We start from the raw sequence: 18,893 nt of genomic DNA, 5'->3' as shown, positions 1-18,893 counted from the left end.
CACTTAAATTGGAAAAACTCCTTTAGCACCATCCCCCCGGGAAAAAGGAGGTGTGACACTTATCGATAACATCGATTGTTTTTCCTGGTCCCATTTAGATATAACAGGGATCCCGCCAGATATAACGACGCATCGGCTAAGTTTGGACCCCAGGTTCAGACTGGTGAAGCAAAAGAGAAGACCCAGTCCGAGAGAAAGCACGCATTCATAAAGGGCGAGGTAACCAAGCTTCTCAAAGTAGGGTCCATTCGGGAGGTGAAATATCCCGAATGGCTAGCCAACGTAATTGTAGTCCCTAAAAAAGGGAACAAACTTAGAATGTGTGTGGACTATAAGGATTTGAATAAAGCATGCCCCAAAGATTCCTTTCCGCTGCCCAACATCGATCGCATGATCGATGCCACGGCTGGCCACAAGATCCTCACTTTTCTCGATGCCTATTCCGGGTATAATCAAATCCAGATGAACCCGGAGGACCAGGAAAAGACTTCATTTGTCACCAAATATGGAATGTATTGTTATAATGTGATGCCCTTCGGGCTAAAAAATGCAGGGTCTACTTACCAATGCCTAGTAAATAAAATGTTCGAAGAACAAATAGGAAAATCAATGGAAGTTTATATTGATGACATGTTAGTTAAGTCCCTGCGCGCAGAGGATCATTTGACTCATTTGTAGGAAACGTTCGAGATTTTAAGGAAATACAACATGAAGCTCAACCTCAAGAAATGTGCTTTCGGGGTCGGTTCGGGAAAGTTCCTCGGCTTCATGGTGTCACATAGGGGAATAGAGATTAACCCCGATAAAATCAAGGTCATCGAAGTCATCGTCGTTGTGGACAGCGTGAAGGCCGTACAAAGGCTAACGGGTCGGATTGCAGCCTTAAGCCAGTTCATCTCAAGATCATCTGACCGAAGTCACAAATTTTTCTCTCTACTCAAAAAGAAGAACGGTTTTGCTTGGACCCCTGAGTGTCAACAAGCATTAGAGGAACTAAAGCGATATCTATCAAGCCCACCACTACTTCACACTCCAAAAACAGACGAGAAACTTTGTTTGTACTTGGCAGTATTGGAAGTCACCGTAAGCGGTGTCCTAGTTCGAGAAGAGCAAAGTACGCAATTCCCCGCTTATTATACGAGTTGAACCTTAGGAGAAACGAAAACTAGATATCCGCTCCTAGAAAAATTGGCACTTGCACTGATAAGCGCCTCAAGAAAGTTAAGGCCGTACTTTCAATGTTATCCCATATGTGTATTAACCACTTACCTGCTTCGTAATATTTTGCACAAACCCGAGTTATCAGGCCGATTGGCCAAATGGGCCGTCGAACTGAGTGGGTACGATATCAAATATCAACCCTGCACGGCTATCAAGTCTCAAATTTTAGCAGACTTCGTGGCCGATTTCACGCCAACCCTCGTACTCGAAGTCGAAAAAGAACTGTTCAAATCAGGTACATCATCGGGGGTATGGATTTTTTTTACGGACGGAGCTTCGAACGTAAAAGGGTCCGGGCTGGGCATAGTTTTGAAACCACCCACGGGTAGCACTATTAGGCAATCTATTAAAACTATCAGGTTGACTAACAATGAGGCCGAGTATAAAGCCATAATTGCAGGTCTCGAGCTAGCTAGAAACTTGGGAGCAGAAGTCATTGAAGCCAATTGCGACTCCTTGTTGATGGTGAGTCAAGTAAACAAAACCTTCGAAGTTCAAGAAGGAAGAATACAAAGGTATTTAGATAAACTGCTTGTCACTTTGCACCATTTCAAACAATGGACTTTACGGCATGTACCAAGGGAACAGAATAATGAGGCCGATGCGCTTGCGAATTTGGGGTCGTCGGTCGAGGTAGATGACTCGGGCTCGGGGAATGTTGTTCAACTTTCGAGATCGGTAATCGAAGAAGGTCACGCCGAAATAAATTCTACAAGCTTAACCTGGGATTGGAGAAACAAGTATATTGAATACTTGAAGAGCGAAAAACTCCCATTGGACCCTAAAGATTCCAGAACCCTACGGACTAAAGCTGCTCGATTCACATTGGCTTCGGACGGAACTCTGTACCGAAGAACGTTTGATGGACCGTTGGCAGTATACTTGGGTCCGGGAGATATCGAATACATCCTGCGAGAAGTGCACGAGGGTACTTGCGTGAATCACTTTGGAGCCGATACATTAGTTCAAAAAATAATCAGAGCAGGGTATTGTTGGATCGATATGGGCAAAGATGCGAAGGAATTTGTTCATAAATGTGACAAATGTTAAAGATTTGCACCGATGATCTACCAACCCGGAGAGCGACTCCACTCAGCCCTATCCCTATGGCCGTTCATGAAGTGGGGAATGGATATCATCGGCCCTCTGCCATCAAACCCCAGTTAAAGCCAAATTCATTTTATTTATGACTGACTATTTTTCTAAATGGGTTAAAGCACAGGCGTTCGAAAAAATAAGAGAAAAAGAAGTTATAGACTTTATTTGGGATCATATCATAAGTCGATTCGGGATACCCGCCGAAATAGTGTGTGACAATGGAAAATAATTCGTTGGCAGCAAAGTAACAAGATTCCTCGAAGAGCACAAGATAAGAAGGATACTATCGACGCCATACCACCCCAGTGGGAATGGACAGGCCGAATCAACAAACAAAACTGTCATTCAAAACTTAAAGAAGAGGTTGAACGACGCTAAAGGGAAATGGAGAGAAATCCTGCCCGAAGTCCTTTGGGCATATCGGACGACGTCAAAATCCAGTACGGGGGCGACCCCGTTCTCCTTAGTATATGGGTCCGAAGCATTGATACCAGTTGAAGTTGGTGAACCCAGTGCCAGATTTCGATTCGCGATTTAAGAATCAAATAACGAGGCCATGAATACCAGCCTCGAGCTATCGGACGAAAGAAGAGAAGCTGCTCTCGTCCAATTGGCCGCCCAAAAGCAGCGAATCGAAAGATATTATAACCGAAGAACCAAGCTCCGCCATTTCAAGCCTGGGGACTTAGTGTTAAGAAAAATTACCATAAATACCCGAAATCCGAACAAAGGAAAACTAGGACCGAATTGGGAAGGACCATATCAGTTGCTCGAGAACATCGAAAAAGGATCGTACTGGCTCGGCATTATAAACGGCAAACAGCTATCAAGCAGCTGGAATGTATCACATCTAAAATGGTACTATTGCTAAGGTACAACCTTTCCATATTCGTTTATATCTCAAAAATGACCCATGCAGAAGTCCGAACAAAGGCTAAGATGGCTCTCTCTTGAAAGCACGCGTTGCACTCTTTTTCCCTTAGACCGATTTTATCCCAAATGGGTTTTTCGGCAAGGTTTTTAATGAGGCAACCATTGATCGTGCAACATTTACAACAATATCCGAGGCCTCGCAAGAAAGTTATTTCACAACAACAGGGTTCCAATAGGAAAAATTGTAAGAGCCAAATGGTAGAAGCGAACCATGCTCATATAGATTGGCCCGAACCCAGGCGTGTAATAATGTGCGAAGAAAGTTCTCTTCTTTATCGGCTTCTTATATCTAAGGAAAATTCCTCTCTTTTGAGAGTTATTATGCAATCAGAATTAAGATAAACTCGTCCACTAAGCCTACGGGCTACTTTTATTTCGAGTTCGAGCAAACACTCACTCGACCATTACGCCTACGGGCTATACTACTTCGAGTTTGAATCATTCACTCGACTAAGTCTACGGGCTATTTTTATTTTGAGTTCGAGCAAACACTCACTATACCATCAAGCCTACAGGCTACTTTTATTTTGGGTTCGAGCAAATACTCACTCGACCATTATGCCTACGGACTACACTACTTCGAGTTTGAATCATTCACTCGACTAAGCCTACGGGCTATTTTTATTTCGAGTTCGAGCAAATACTCACTCGACCATTAAGCCTACGGGCTACTTTTATTTCGAGTTTGAGCTAACACTCACTCGACCATTACGCCTACGGGCTACACTACTTCGAGTTCGAATCGCTCATTCGATTAAACCTACCGACTATTTTTATTTCGAGTTCGAGCAAACACTCACTCGACCATTATGCCTACGGGCTACATTATTTCTAGTTCGAATCATTCATTCGATTAATCCTACGGGCTACTTTTATTTCGAGTTCGAGCAAATATTCACTCGACCATTACGCCTTTGGGCTACATTACTTCGAGTTCGAATCATTCATTTGATTAAGCCTACGGGCTACTTTTATTTCGAGTTCAAGCAAATACTCACTCGACCATTATGCCTACGGGATATATTTCTTCAAGATCGAACCATTGACAACTAATAAGCCTAAGGGCTACATCGCTCCAAGTTTGAGTAAGCGCTTGCTCGGTTACAGAGGCTACGAAGTCCAAATTTGATTAAGTTGTTTAAATCATTATGAATAAAGTCCTCACAAGACAGGAAACAAAAACAGAAGCAAGTCGGCAAAAAGAGGGATATATCTATATACAAATTTATCTGCATGGGTGATTACAACGTAAAAACTAAGAACTAAACTTCTCGGTCAGGAGCGGTCTCTTCTTTATCAGGCTCCCCCCTTTTTCGGATCCGCTCTTGCTCCCATCGTCATCGTCATCGCCATCAGAAACAAGAGCTTCGGCATCGGCTTCGAGTTCTTTGGCCCTTTTTATCTCTTCAGCAAGATCGAAGCCGCGAGCATGGATCTCCTCGAGAGTTTCCCTTCTGGACCGGCACTTAGCATGTTCGGCGACCCAATGCGCTAGAATATCGGCGGACTCGGCTGCCTCTCTTGCCTGGACTTGGGCAGCTTTAGCATCGGCCCGATAGACGGCCACGAGCGCATCCGCATCAGCCTTTGTCTTTTCGGCATCGGATTCGGCCTTGGTAAGTACAGAGGCCAACCGAGCCTCAAGCTCCTCAATTCTTCTGGCTTGAACCAGGCCTTTTCCTTCATTTTCTGAAGTTGGGTTTCAGACGATGATAACTGGGCTCGAGTAGTCTCTTTTTTTGCAGCAAAGCGGTCTATACCTTCTTTCCACCGCAAAGACTCCGTTCTTATCACGTCAACATCCTCATGAAGCTTCCCGATCATCTCGATTTTTTGCTGCAGCTGTGAGACCGAAATGTTAGCTATCGTTCCGGTATCAAGCCCATAGGCTTTCAAAAGCATCATTACCTGCTTAGACAAATCAGTTTGATCTCGATAAGCCTTGGCCAGCTCAGCTCGGAGGTCTTTTATTTCCTCTTCTCTCTGCCCTAGGGAAAGTCTAAGGGAGTTCCTCTCGTCAATAGCCCATTTTAGGTCGGCCGCGTATCGATGCAGCTCATTCTAGGATCGAGAACATTTTTCTCGATGAACTGCCGCTGCCTACAAAGAAACAAGAAGTGGAGTTAACGAAAAATGAACATAAAGATAGTACCGACAAAATAATTTTAAAAACTCACCTGATTCAAAGCCTGCCGCAATTCGTGAAAAAGATCCGATTCATCACCAGCACCGGAAACGTCCTCAATACCGGTAAACAGGTCACGAAAAGGATCTTCTTCATCGTGAGGCCTGTCTATATCGAGGGCTCCCAGAGCTTGAGCTTCCCGAATCACCCCTGTGAAAAAAGCGGGAAAGGTAGGCGAATCCTCGATTGCTGTTGCCCCAAATGAATCTCCTGGAGCATTCTCCTTAGTTCGAAGGGGTTCGAGTGCCTCTTCGGTCATATCCCCTGCCGGTTGACTCTGATGAGATGTGTCTTCGATATTCGATAGTTCGGGGACTCTACCCGAATCTTTCACCGGTATATCTTCAGTTCGAGGCAGAGCCTCATGGAGCATCATCGATCCAGCCGGCGATGAGGCATCAGTGGTTCTTTTCGTTCGGGCCGCCAGCGCAGACTCATCATTCTCTTCTTCTTCTTCTTCTTCTTCTTCTTCTTCTTCTTCTTCTTCTTCATCTTCATCCCTTAGATGCAGAATGGATTCCACAGTCAAAGGGATGACATTCTTGTTCGGCTTATGAGCCGTCCTCTTTTTCAGTTTTGGATCTTCGGGAACCGTGGCTCTTTTTCTTTTATTTTCCTTCACCGGCTTTGGGACAGAGGCCGAAATTTCCTCCCCATTGGACAAGGGCCTTAAAGCCGCGTCTTTACCCAAACCTGCATATGGAAAACCTTAATAAAATATTTTGAAAACCACCTCGTTCGAATCATCAAAGAGTATGAGAAATGAGCTTACCGTGATTTTTGGCCTCCCACCGACCCTTTGACAAATCATGCCATGAGCGCTCGACATATGTGGAGGTCAAAAAAAGGGCTCGTACCCAGTTCTTGAGATCGGGAATTGCTCTGGGCATCCAGGGAACCGCTACAAAATTTTAAAAAAAAAGTTGATGAGAGAATAAATAAAAGAAGAAAATAGAAGTAACAGCAAAATCACACTCACGTTTCATATTCCACTCCTCGGGAAAGGGCATCTTTTCAGTCGGAATCAGGTCCGAAGTCTTTATTCGAACGAACTTGCCCATCCAACCCCGGTCCATGTCCTTGTCAATACTCGAGAACAGAGCCTTGGTAGCCTGACGCTTGAGTTTTATTAACTCTCCTCGAAAAAGTCAAGGACGATACAATCGGATAAGATGATCGAGGGTGAACGACATCCCCTCGATCTTGCTCACAAAATATCGGATCAGGATAACGATCCGCCAAAAAGAAGGATGGACCTGGCCTAGGGTTACCTGGTATTGTCGACAGAAGTCAATAATAACGGAATCGAGAGGAACCAAAGTGAAAGGGTAAGTATACACATTCAAAAACCCTTTTCACGTAAGAAGTGATATCTTCGTCGGGCGTAGGAATTATTATTTCTTTCTCACCCCAATTGCAGTCCTTCTTTAGCTGTTCGAGGTACTTCTCGATTATCGAACACATGTACCTCGATACCGACTCACACCGGCCAGGGACCGATGAACCTTTATCGACCTTAAAATCTGAAGTAAGGACACACGCCCCGGGAACACACTCCTCAAGCCGTGGTTCTGCCGGTGTCTTATCGGTGGCACACTGTGAAGATGAAGCCTTCTCTTTCTGAGGAATGGTTTGCAATGTTTTCGCCATTTTCGAATTCAAAGGTGAGGAGTAGAAGAAAGTGACAAAGATTTGGTAGAATTGAAGAGGGATTTTTGCGGAAAGAAATCACAAATTTACTGGTAAGTTGGAGAGTACGAAGTAGAACTTGGAAAATTTGGAAGATAGAAGATGTAAAAATGGTAAAAGATAAAAGAAAGGGTTATTTATAGGTTCAAACGATGGCGGTTCAGTATCAACAGTGGCCGACCACCGCCTGACATGCATTAAATGCCTTGAAAGGCTAAACCGACGGGACAGCTACCAGATACGTCATGGTCGAGCCCGATGGAAACGACAGGATATAATCCGATCTAGCTGTTAAAAAATCATATCATTTCTCGTCACATTCTTTCTGAGAAACGAGAGAACTATCTATATACGGTCGAAATAGATTTCGGCCTTAGCACGTCCGATCGAGTTCGGACGATGATTTATCAAAGTAAGATCCCGAAGGTGGAACAAACTAACCTCGAACCTGGGGAGGCCGATCCGTGTCGAGTTCGATATCATTATCGAGCTCGAATAAAAATGGAACAATGATGCAGAGTAGATCTATCATGCTGATAATCCAAAGACCAACCAACATTGACATCGAATCAATTCGAGGGCTCGAGCCAAGATCGGGCTCGAACCAAGATCACGAGTTCGAGCCGAAATCAAGCTCAAACCAAAATCGAGGGTTCCAAGCAAGATCGAGCTCGCAGATAAAAGCCGTTGCAATCCCACTAGAGAGAATCTTGGCAGAAATTATGAAAAAGCTGACTTATCATGGGTCTCCCAGTGAATGTTTATTTTATTATGCTTAGAGCCAAATCCCTCCACTATAAAAAGGCTTAGTTACTATTTCTGTAGGACAAGTTTTCTAGGCTTACATTGTAATAAAAGTGCTACATTCTCCTACAGTAAAGAATTGTTCTTTCAGATTTCTTACATTGATTCTATTTGTTGAATCCTAAGATCCATTGTTTATGACAACCTTATCTATTTCGCATTCTCTGCAATCTATATTTATTTTTTTATTAATCCTTATATTTTGTGTTAAGTTACGCCACATATCCTCGGAACTGCGTATAAATTCAACTCTATCTATTTTTTTGGGTAAACAACTATTGTGATTTATGCATGTATATTTGCAATTGCGTTATCCCTCTGTGGTTGATTACAATTTTCTTGCAGCTATGCTTGACGGAGTCGTATGCATTAATTAAGTTGGTTTCTCCTATAATGCGAAGATGAGACTCACTAGCTTCCTCACCTATATCACTTAATTCTAATAAAGTTAAGCAAATTAAGAACCTCATAAAAGTTAAAACTTTTATATGGAACCATATTCAATAAACTCACTGGTCCTTCATTATTTTCTTAAATCCTTAGTAATGAATACAAGACGAGCATGACATTGATAACGCCAGATTATTAGAAGGTTTCAACATTACATTAATTAGAGACATGTTTGATCTCTCAAACTTGGCCGTTTAGTTTTACCAAAAATTAAGCCGCCGGGGCCAGATTTTTCAGAGGTCCCTAGCTAAGACAGTTTCATAAGCATTGACTCATAAAATTACGTTTAAATTCAATCCTAATGGCATCCGATTGTGCATCGGAACACCTAATTTCAGCATGAATAGTACACACAACAACTCCGGTTGAGAACTTTTCTCACGACTTTCTTAATTTCAGCAGGAATACTTTTTGCAGCAACTACAATGCAGGAATTCCAAATGAATTGATGGTTGGTATATGAATTCTCAATTAATATATATATATATAATTCCAAATGAATTGATGGTTGGTATATGAATTCTCAATTAATATATATATATATATATATATATATATATATATATATATATATATATATATATATATATATATATATTATTTTTTTCTGTTTTCATTTGGACATGTTTTATTGCAATACTCAATACTCCATAATATGTTCTTTTTAAAGATAACTAGGGGTCCCGACTATATATATATATTTTCTGTTTTCATTTGGATATGTTTTATTGCAATACTCAATACTCCATAATATGTTCTTTTTAAAGATAACTAGGGGTCCCGACTAACTTAAAGACAATTTCATATTTTCTAATGTAATACAAATTTCTAAACAAATTAAAAAAAAATCCTAAGCAAACATCATACGTAAATGTAAGCGTACTAATACAACTAACTTCTTTCTGTGTGATTTTAGGCCCACCTTGTTCCTTTTGGATATCTCACATGTTTGATTCTCTAGGAAGAGTGAAACAACATATTTGGATTGATTGTAGTAAATTTTGATGATTGTTGCTGGATTCTAGTAGTGTTTAAGTATAGAAACCTGGCACTTACAAAGAGCATATTTTGCTTTAATTGTTTGTTTCTAATCATTAAAATATTATGCGGAATCAATATTTCTTGTGGGCGTAATACCACTCTTGTTCAACTCTCTTCTTGTCTGTTGAAGATTACATTCCAGAAATTATCATAGTATCAGAGCTTGCGGATTGATCCGAGATTTTTGCATCTTCATCTGGTTTTTCGTCTTTAACTATTCGTCTATTTCACCCAATTATTTTTGATTCACCAGATTTCGAATGATTCGTCTTTGACCAATTAGGGTTACCTCAAGTAGGGATTTGTTGAGATCTCAAATTGATCATTTATCAGTGAAAATGTGCTCTCCATAACTTCCCCATCTCTCTTCTTGTCTGTTGAAGATTACATTCCAGCAATTATCATGGTATCAGATCTTGTGGATTGATCTGAGCTTCTTGCATATTCATCTGGTTATTCATCTTCAACTGTTTATCTATTCACCCAATTCTTTTTGATTTACCAGATTTCGAATGATTCGTCTTTGAGCAATTAGGGTTACTTCAATTAGGGATTTGTTGAGATATCAAATTGCATCATCAATGGCGATCGAGAATGAAGATCAGCATCATCCACTTTTCCTTTAGTCTTGCGATACCCCAGGTAGCTCACTAATCTCAATCAAACTTACTGGACCTGAGAATTATGCTTTGTGGAGAGTTCTATACGAGTTAGTCTCTTGAAAAAAGAAAATTAGGATATGTCGATGGTACATATTCTAAGGATATATAAATTTGATCCATCTCTGCATGGGTTGTGGGAGAAATGCAATGATATAGTGCTTTTGTGGATAATGAATTCTATTAGCAATGAATTACTGAGTGGTATGGTATATGCTACAAGTACTCAGAAGGTGTGGACAGATCTTAGGGAAATTTTTGATAAGGTTAATGGATTTAGAATATTGTATCTACACAGGTAAAGAACTACTTTAACTCAAAGAATCTCATCTATCTCAGTCTATTTTTCGAAATTAAAGGAGTTGTAGGCAGATTTTGATGCCTTGAGGCCCTGTCTTGGTTGTGTCTATGAAGAGTCTAAGAAGTATGTTGAGCACTTTGAATCTTAAAGGTTTCTGTAGTTCTTAATGGGGCTGAATGAATCGTATGCTCAATCTAGTAATCAGATAATGATGATGTCACCAATTCCATCCATTAATAAGGCTTATATCGTGATCTTCTCTGAGGAAAGCAAGAGATCATTGTCTCCTCCCACACATGTGTCTGAAGTAAGCGAGAGCATTGTATTGTCTAGTAACAATGTAGGCTACATGTAATACTTCTAGTCCTGGAAACACATCCATGTTTAGTAGAAAAGGAGGGTCTTCTAGTTCAGGACCTGCTTACAAGCACAAGAAGAATAACATGTACTGTGACTATTGCCATTTCAAGGAACACACTAGAGAAACTTGCTACAAGCTGATTGGGTATCCAGCAGACTTTAAGACCAAAAAGAAGTCTTCCTCTGTCAACTATACTTTCAACATAAATTAATTGCATTTGTCCGGGGAAAAAAAAACTTTTTAAGTAAGCTCGACCATCTAATAAGAAGTGCGTCAAAAGTTCCTCTTCAACCTTAAAATTCCTCTTCTACCTTCTTGAAATATGGATTCATTTCAGATTCTGTTTTTGGGCATGAGCAATAAAACTTGCTTATAAATATTTTAGTTGAGCTGGTTATTGGGCTTTGTATGAAAAGATGTATCACTATTATATGGACTTAAGAATTTCTAAGACATTCTTGGTTTTTCTTTCATATTGTAGTTACTCCTCTTTTTCACATGTAGATCAAACACGTTTGCTTCTCGATACTAACACAGTAACATTGGTAAAAATTTTATAATGACAATTGTTAGACTTATTCTGTCTAAATTTGTATATTGACCTGAAATAAGTAATGATCCCTATAAATTCAGAAAAAAAATTCATTTGTGTTCTTGTATGGGCTAAAGAATATCATAATTATATGTGGGCCAAGTTAACATTGAGAAAGCCTTCGAAGGCTTCCACGCGTCATCGATGTGATTTCAATAGAGGACGAAGGAAAGGTCGAGGTGACCTAACAGAGGACAAAGGCGATGTCGAGTTGACTCAACAGAGGATAAAGATGAGGACGAGTACTCCCTTAGCATAATAGTAACAGCTAATTTTACAAATAAGACCTTACAGAAAATATTCCAGTGAATATTTCTCTCATCTATACTATTAGAATTTTTATGGCCCATGTGCCCTTATAAATAGAAAGAGAGATGATTTTAGAGGGGATTGGACACTCATTATAAAAAATAATATATTTACCTTCTCTGAAGATTCCTACTTTATCATTGACATACAAAATATACCATTTCTTGAGATCTTATCTATCTTTTCTCCCACGATCCGAAGGGGATCCGAATATTCAAAGGCTTATCACCATCTATCTTTGTCAGAAGGAATATCAAAGAATCTCACCCTTTTCGGGTGACTCACATGCATTTATTTACATAAATACCATTCATTATTATTTACTGCGTTTTAATGTTACCCTCTTTGTTCTTGAGTCATTGAATATTGTATTATTGTTGCTATTTATTGCTATTCAAATAGTACCCATTACATCTTGCTACAAAATCAGTTAATCAATCTTTTGAATATTAATATTGGCTACGATTCACTCTATTTTGTTAGAAAATCTGATTGTTTAAACCTAGAACTAAATTTTGGATCAAACAGTTTGGCACCGTCTGTGGAGATTTTCTCAGCCAATCTTTTAGTTTCCATTATATTTATAACTCACGTGACTAGTTAATATAACAAACAACAAAGTTTATCTCTCCTCTCTGTACATACAAAAACTTCCATGGCAGGTAACCAAGAAAACGAAACGAGGGCAACAAATAATATTTCCCTTAACCTCATGAACGCCATCAACAAAGGCTATGACACCCAAGACGAGGAAGTGACGCCCACGACCTCTCCCAGATGAGAGAGGTCGCATGCCCATTTCTTCAGCGCAACAAAACCAAATAGGAAAGGAGCCTCTACGTCCTCGGGAGAGGGGACACCACCTGCTATGAAAAACTCCTCGAAGCATATTAACTGATACTTTAGTCAGCGTGCTCAGTAAAAAAAACTCCATGCACAATCACAGAAACCACGAGAATCTATGCAGCACAACGCGGGAACAAATAGGACGACCAACCAGGCTCTATGACTCTAGGTAAAACTCAAACTATTACTGACAATGCAGGTGACAACGTCCTCGCCGCCGTGCTGGAAAGAATGGAGGAAATGAAAAATGAGAACAAGGCACTCAAAGACAAAATGAAAGAGCACCAGGAATGGGTAGACACAATACCACGTGCTTCCAAATTATTACCAAAAAAAGACACCGATAGGTTTGTGGAACAGTCGTACAACAAGGAAGCGGTTCCACATACCATACCAAAGACCTTCAAGATGCCCCCATATCTCAGAATCTATGACGGGACGATCAAATGACTCACTATGTTACCGATGTGAAAGGAAACAGCCTCACCAAAGAGCAGGTGTCCTCCATCTTGCTGAAAAACTTTGGCCAAACTCTCACCGGAGGGGCGTTGACATGGTATTCACAATTACTAGCTCGTTCCATATAAACGTTTAAAGAGATGGCCGACAAGTTCGTGATGGCACATACCGGGGCCAAGAAAGCTGAAAGAAGAGTAAACGACATCTTCTCTATTAAGTAATCCCCAAAAGAGGGACTGAGGGACTTCTTTTCCCGATTCAACAGGGTGATAATGACCTTACCAAATGTCTCCGAAGGGATGACCGTGGTAGCCTTTCAGAATGGGTTGAGCAGAAAGGATTCAAGGGCGACCAGAAAGCTACTGAGTCGGTTAATGAAGTATCCGCCGCCACTTGGGATGAAATCTATAATGCCTACTGTGCCGAGGTCAGAGCAGACGATGACGACCTTAATGAACCAACTCGACGACTCACCTGGATACACTCCTAGCCCAGGAAAGAACGCAGAGATAACTCAAGGAGGGACTATCCAATATCGAGGCCAGGCAGAGAACGACATCAGCCCTATGTTAGGACACCCGTCCCCTCTTTTTGCTATGAAGACGGCCCATCTAGGCCAAGATCAGGCACTCACAGGAATGATCGAGGTATTCCCCCTTACTATCTACTCACAACTTTTGTGTGTCTCCTACAGAGGTGGTCTATGCTTTTGAGAAGCTCGGGACGAAGGTAAAATGGCCACCAAAGATGAGGTCTGACCCAAGCACCAGAAAATATGATGCCCTCTGTGATTTCCACCAAGAACATGGACACAAAATAGAAGAATGAATCGCCCTAGTATTAGAGGTGGCAAACTTGCTACAGCAAGGGTACCTCAAAGAACTACTTAGTGACAAAGGCAGGAACACCTTAGCAAGGGGTCGAGAACGTCGAGGCTCACCAAATCCGCCTTCACCGACTCGTACCATCAACATGATTATCGGTGATAGCGACGACGCCTCTATCAATGGCATGAAATTCACCGCCACCCACAAGCTCAAAAGATCGATCGCCCAAGAACAGTATGACGACTTGAAAAAAGTATCATCTTTGATGAATCAGATGTCGACGGTTTGACTTTTCCTCATAACGATGCACTTGTCAACACTTTACGAATTTTAGATAATAATGTTAAGAGAATTATGGTAGATGACGGAAGTGGAGCGTGCATCATCCATCCCCGGGTCCTCGCACAGATGAGACTCGAGGATAAGATAGTGCCATATTGCATTACACTAACCAGTTTTAATAATATAGTTGAACAGACATTGGGAGAAATCCTTCTCTCGTTCTCGCCGGTGGAGTAACTCAAGAAACAACATTCCATATCATGGACCAGGACACCGCATACAATGCCATCGTAGGATGACTATGGATACATCCCATGAGAGTCATCCCCTTCAGCTTATATCAAGTGATCAAATTTCCAACACCTTGGGGAATATTCAGCATACGAGGGGAACAACGTACATCCCGGGAGTGCTACTGAATCTCCATGGACAACACGATAACTCAACAAAATAAAGATAAGGAAAAAGAAGCATAACAATCAGCAGGGTCGAGGTCGCCACAAGGCGAAGCCAAGAAAGTCATAATGAACCCCGAGATGGTCGAAGCCGCTGAATCAACCATAGAAGATCTCGACCCCATCCAACTAGATCATAGCAACCTCAGTAAAAAGGACTACATTTGCTGTAAACTACGAGAACCAGGTAAATTTAATCAATTTTTAATAACTGGTACAGATTTGTTTGCCTTTAGTCATGTAGATATGCCAGGCATCCCCAAAGAAATTGCCACACACAAGCTGAACGTCGACCCTTCTACCCCCGGTAAGGCAGGTACGACGAAACTTCAACCCCACCATCAGTGAGGCCGTCCACGAAGAAGTAGGAAAGTTATTAGCAAACGGCTCTATCAGGGAGTCGAAATACCCCAAATGGATTGCCAATGTAGTGATGGTCAAAAAGAAAAACGAAAAATGGAGGATGTGCGTGAACTTCACAGATCTGAACAAAGCATGCCCAAAAGACTCATTCCTACTGCCACATATCGACCGACTTATCGACACAACAGCAAGGCACGAGCTGTTAAGTTTTTTGGATGCCTACTCAGGTTACAACCAAATACTCATGGAGGAAGAAGACTAAGAGAAAATTACGTTCATCATCCACAGGGGAGCATATTACTATAGGGTCATGCCATTTGGGTTGAAAAACGCAGGGGTTACCTATCAAAGGTTGGTTACAAAAATATTCAAAGATCAACTCGGCAAAACCATGGAGGTGTATATCGATGACATGTTGCTCAAGTCCGTGAAGGCAGAGGATCAGATCGACCACCTAAAGGAAGCTTTCGATATACTAAGAAAGTACGGAATGAAATTAAACTCTAAAAAATGTGTGTTTGGCATAGCCTCGGGAAAAGTTTTGGGCTTTTTGGTATCACATCGAGGGATTGAAGTCAACCTAGATCAAATTAAGGCTATCCAAATTCATCTCGCGGTCGTCCGATAGATGTCACAGGTTTTTTAGCATACTCAAAAAGGATAACGACCTCGAGTGGACACCCGAGTACGTACAAGCACTGCGAAAACTGAAGGCGTACTTGTCATCACCACCTTTGCTCTCAAATCCCTAGCCCGAAGAGTGCCTCCTCGTTTACCTCGCCGTCTCGGAAGTAGCAGTAAGTGCGATCTTGGTTAGATAAGACAAAGGTACACAGTCTCCAATTTATTATATCAGTAAAATACTTGTCGACGCCGAGACGAGGTACCCTCACCTCGAGAAACTGGCCTTGGCCCTGGTCGTAGCTTCACGAAAGCTTAGGCCCTATTTTCAGTGCTACCCTATCTCAGTTGTCACCATTTTTCTTTTAAAAAACATATTACACAAATCCCAGCATTCGGGGAGGCTGGCCAAATGGGCCATCGAGTTAAGTGAGCACGACATCACTTATCAGCCTCGCACAGTGATAAAGTCGCAAGTACTCGCCGACGTCATCGCAGAACTTAGCGCAAAAGTAATGCCTGAGGCTAAAAAGGAAGCCACTCAAGCTTCTTTTCAGAATAGGACCTTTGGGTCCTACACAACGATGGCGCGTCCAATGAATGCAGGTCCAGACTTAGAGTCGTGCTCGAGGTTCCCACCGGCGAGATAATTCGCCAATCTGTAAGATGCCCAGATGTGACTAACGATGAGGCCGAATATGAGGGCATAATTGCAGGATTGAAAAAAACACTCAAGTACGGGGAGAAGTGCTTGAAGCTTTGTTGTGATTCTCAACTCGTAGTCAACCAAGTTATTGGGACTTTACAAATCAAAGAGCAGAGGTTGTAGAAGTATCAAACCAAGATTCGCAGATTACTATCCAATTTTGACGAATGCCTGCTGGACCAAATTCCACGAAATCAGAACGTCGAAGCAGATGGCCTTGCGAAGTTAGCCACCGCCACCAAAAGTATAACTCCTGGGGATAAGAGTATAGTTCACCTCCTTAGCTCGGCATTGGACCATATCGGGGTAAAATCTATAAATTTAACTTGGGACTGGTGCAATTGTTTTGTAAACTATTTGCAGGACGGCACCCTCCTAAACGACAATAAGGAAGCCAAAAAGCTGAGAATGCAAGCTGCCAGGTACAACTTCCTTCACAACGACTTATACAAGAGAACGTATGATGACCCCTTGGAAAAATGCTTAGGCCCGAACCAAATCCAATGCGTCCTCAAGGAAGTCCACGAAAGTCATTGTGGAAGCCACTCCGGTGACCGAGGACTTGTCAGGTGCCTCATACAGGCCGGGTATTATTGGCCCACCATGAATAAAGATGCTCTAGAATTTGTGAAGAAATGTGGGCAGTGTAAAAAATACGCCCCGACAATTCACCAAGCCGGCGAGCACCTCCACTTCGCACTTCTCCGTGGTCTTTTATTAAATGGGGAATGGATATCGTGGGACCGCTTCCACCAGGATGAGGTAATGTAAAATTCCTTTTAGTTTTAACTGATTATTTCTTTAAGTGGGTGGAAGGAGGCTCATTCGCCCAAGTTCGTGAGTAAGAAGTAATCGACTTCATATGGAAAAACATTATCTGCCGATTCAGCATACCCAAAGAGATACGTTGTGACAACGGGCCCCAGTTCACGGGAATAAAAATCACCGAGTTCTTCGAAAAGTGGCATGTTTAAAGGATATTTTCAACTCCTTATCACCCGGCTGGCAATGGGCAAGCAGAATCCTCCAACAAATCTATCTTAAACATCATGAAAAAAAACTTGAAGACGCCAAAGGACTGTGGCCAGAAATACTCCCAGAAGTACTCTGGGCGTACATGACAACTCTGAAGACAAGCACAAGAGAGACACCTTATTCACTGGTCGATGGGACGGAGGTTATAATACCAATCGAAGTCAGAGAACCTATCCTGAGGTACTCCCATGAAAGCGATATTGACAACGAAGAGAACATGAGACAAGACCTCGACGAGGTCGAGGAGCGACGAGATATGGCATACATAAGGATGGTCGCACAAAAACAATAGGCGGAACGCTACTACAACAAAAAGGCAAAGGTACGACTGCTCAAGATAGGGGACAACGTGCTCAAAGTCAAGACCCAAGTAAATAGAGACCCACGAGAAGGCAAGTTGGGACTTAACTGGGACGGACCATACAAAACCATAGGCAAAGCAAACAAGGGTTCATTCCAATTGGAAACTGTGGAAGGGAAGCCCCTGCCAAACAACTGGAATATCAGCCATCTCAAGTACAACTTCTAAAAATCAAGAAATGCCTTGCGAGTCATACTCTTTTTTCACTCACTTGAGTATTGTCCAAATATGGTTTTCTCAAGGAGGTTTTTAATGAGGCGACAAGTGGGATACTTCGAGTTGGAGTATATGAGAGTAGACATACTTTTCATTGCCCCACTCCTCAAGGTTCTCCAAATCGAACAATGAAGGGACTATATATACTGGGACTGGGATTGGAACGCCAGACAACACCCAAAACTTGTAATTTTCTCTAAAAATTGCCTAAGAGCAAAATGATGTAATCAGAGAAACAACGTCAAAATAATAGAATGCACATTTCTCGATACTGTTCTCCTGAATAGTACATTTGACCAAGCTCGAACAACACATATCCGTCCTCGGCCCTGACTCAACGAAAGGTACATTCGACCAAGCTCGAAAAACACATATCCATCCTCGGCCCCGACTCAACGAAAGGTACATTCGACCAAGCTCAAACAACACCTATTGGCCCTCGGTAATGAACTAGTAAAAGGAAAGTCCGACCAGCTCGAACAATTCCTATTGGTACACGACCACTACCTAATCAAAGGTACTCTTAAATGGCCTAAACGACAAACTTAAAGGTATGTTTGACCAGCACGAACAATACCTATCGATTCTCGGCCACGACAAACTTAAAGGTACGTTTGGCCAACTCAAACAACACCTATCAGCCCTCAGCCATGACTCACTTAAAGGTATGTTCGACCATCTCGAACAATACATATCTGCCCTCGGCCAAGATTTAACTTAAAACTATATTCAACTGACTCGAACAAAGGCCGATACGGTCCACGGACACTCAACACCACGGCTATCGCAACTTAGAGGATAACAACAATGAAAGGAAGTACATAAGCAAAAAACAAGTACAGAAATAGAGATAAGAAATGTGCGTATAAAACAAGAACAAACTTTGAGATTTAGATAAGGAGTCTTTACAAGGGCGCTTGAAGACGCCAACAAAATATATACAAAAAGTTAAACAAAAACTAGTGGCCATCACCACCCCGGCCTCTGACATCCTCTCCATCCTCGCCTCGACCGTAAGAGAAATCATATCAAGCACTATCCGCAAGGCTGTCCACACCTTCATCCTCATCCTCCTCGAA

General features: G+C 41.8%; 2 long non-coding RNA genes across 4 annotated transcripts in view; one reads left to right on the top strand and one right to left on the bottom strand.

Annotated features, from left to right (window-relative positions):
* The window catches only part of LOC138896475 (uncharacterized), a 14,470-nt gene extending 2,556 nt beyond the window's left edge, over nucleotides 1-11,914 (top strand). The window contains exons 2-3 of one of the 3 annotated variants that reach the window (XR_011409654.1): nucleotides 9,927-10,063; nucleotides 11,438-11,914. This is a non-coding gene — a long non-coding RNA (uncharacterized lncRNA). Of the gene's footprint in view, nucleotides 1-8,782; nucleotides 8,832-9,926; nucleotides 11,120-11,437 lie in introns of those variants that run through there. The other 2 variants (XR_011409653.1, XR_011409652.1) reach the window with 2 other exon arrangements.
* The window catches only part of LOC138896477 (uncharacterized), a 107,783-nt gene that overhangs the window by 66,388 nt on the left and 22,502 nt on the right, over nucleotides 1-18,893 (bottom strand). The gene's annotated exons all lie outside the window — the stretch shown is intronic.

Source organism: Nicotiana tomentosiformis, chromosome 7 (genome assembly GCF_000390325.3).
Source record: "Nicotiana tomentosiformis chromosome 7, ASM39032v3, whole genome shotgun sequence".
NCBI classification, from domain to species: Eukaryota; Viridiplantae; Streptophyta; class Magnoliopsida; order Solanales; family Solanaceae; genus Nicotiana; species Nicotiana tomentosiformis.
The sequence above is the reverse complement of the archived record's forward strand: the minus strand, read 5'-3'. Positions and strand labels throughout refer to the sequence as shown.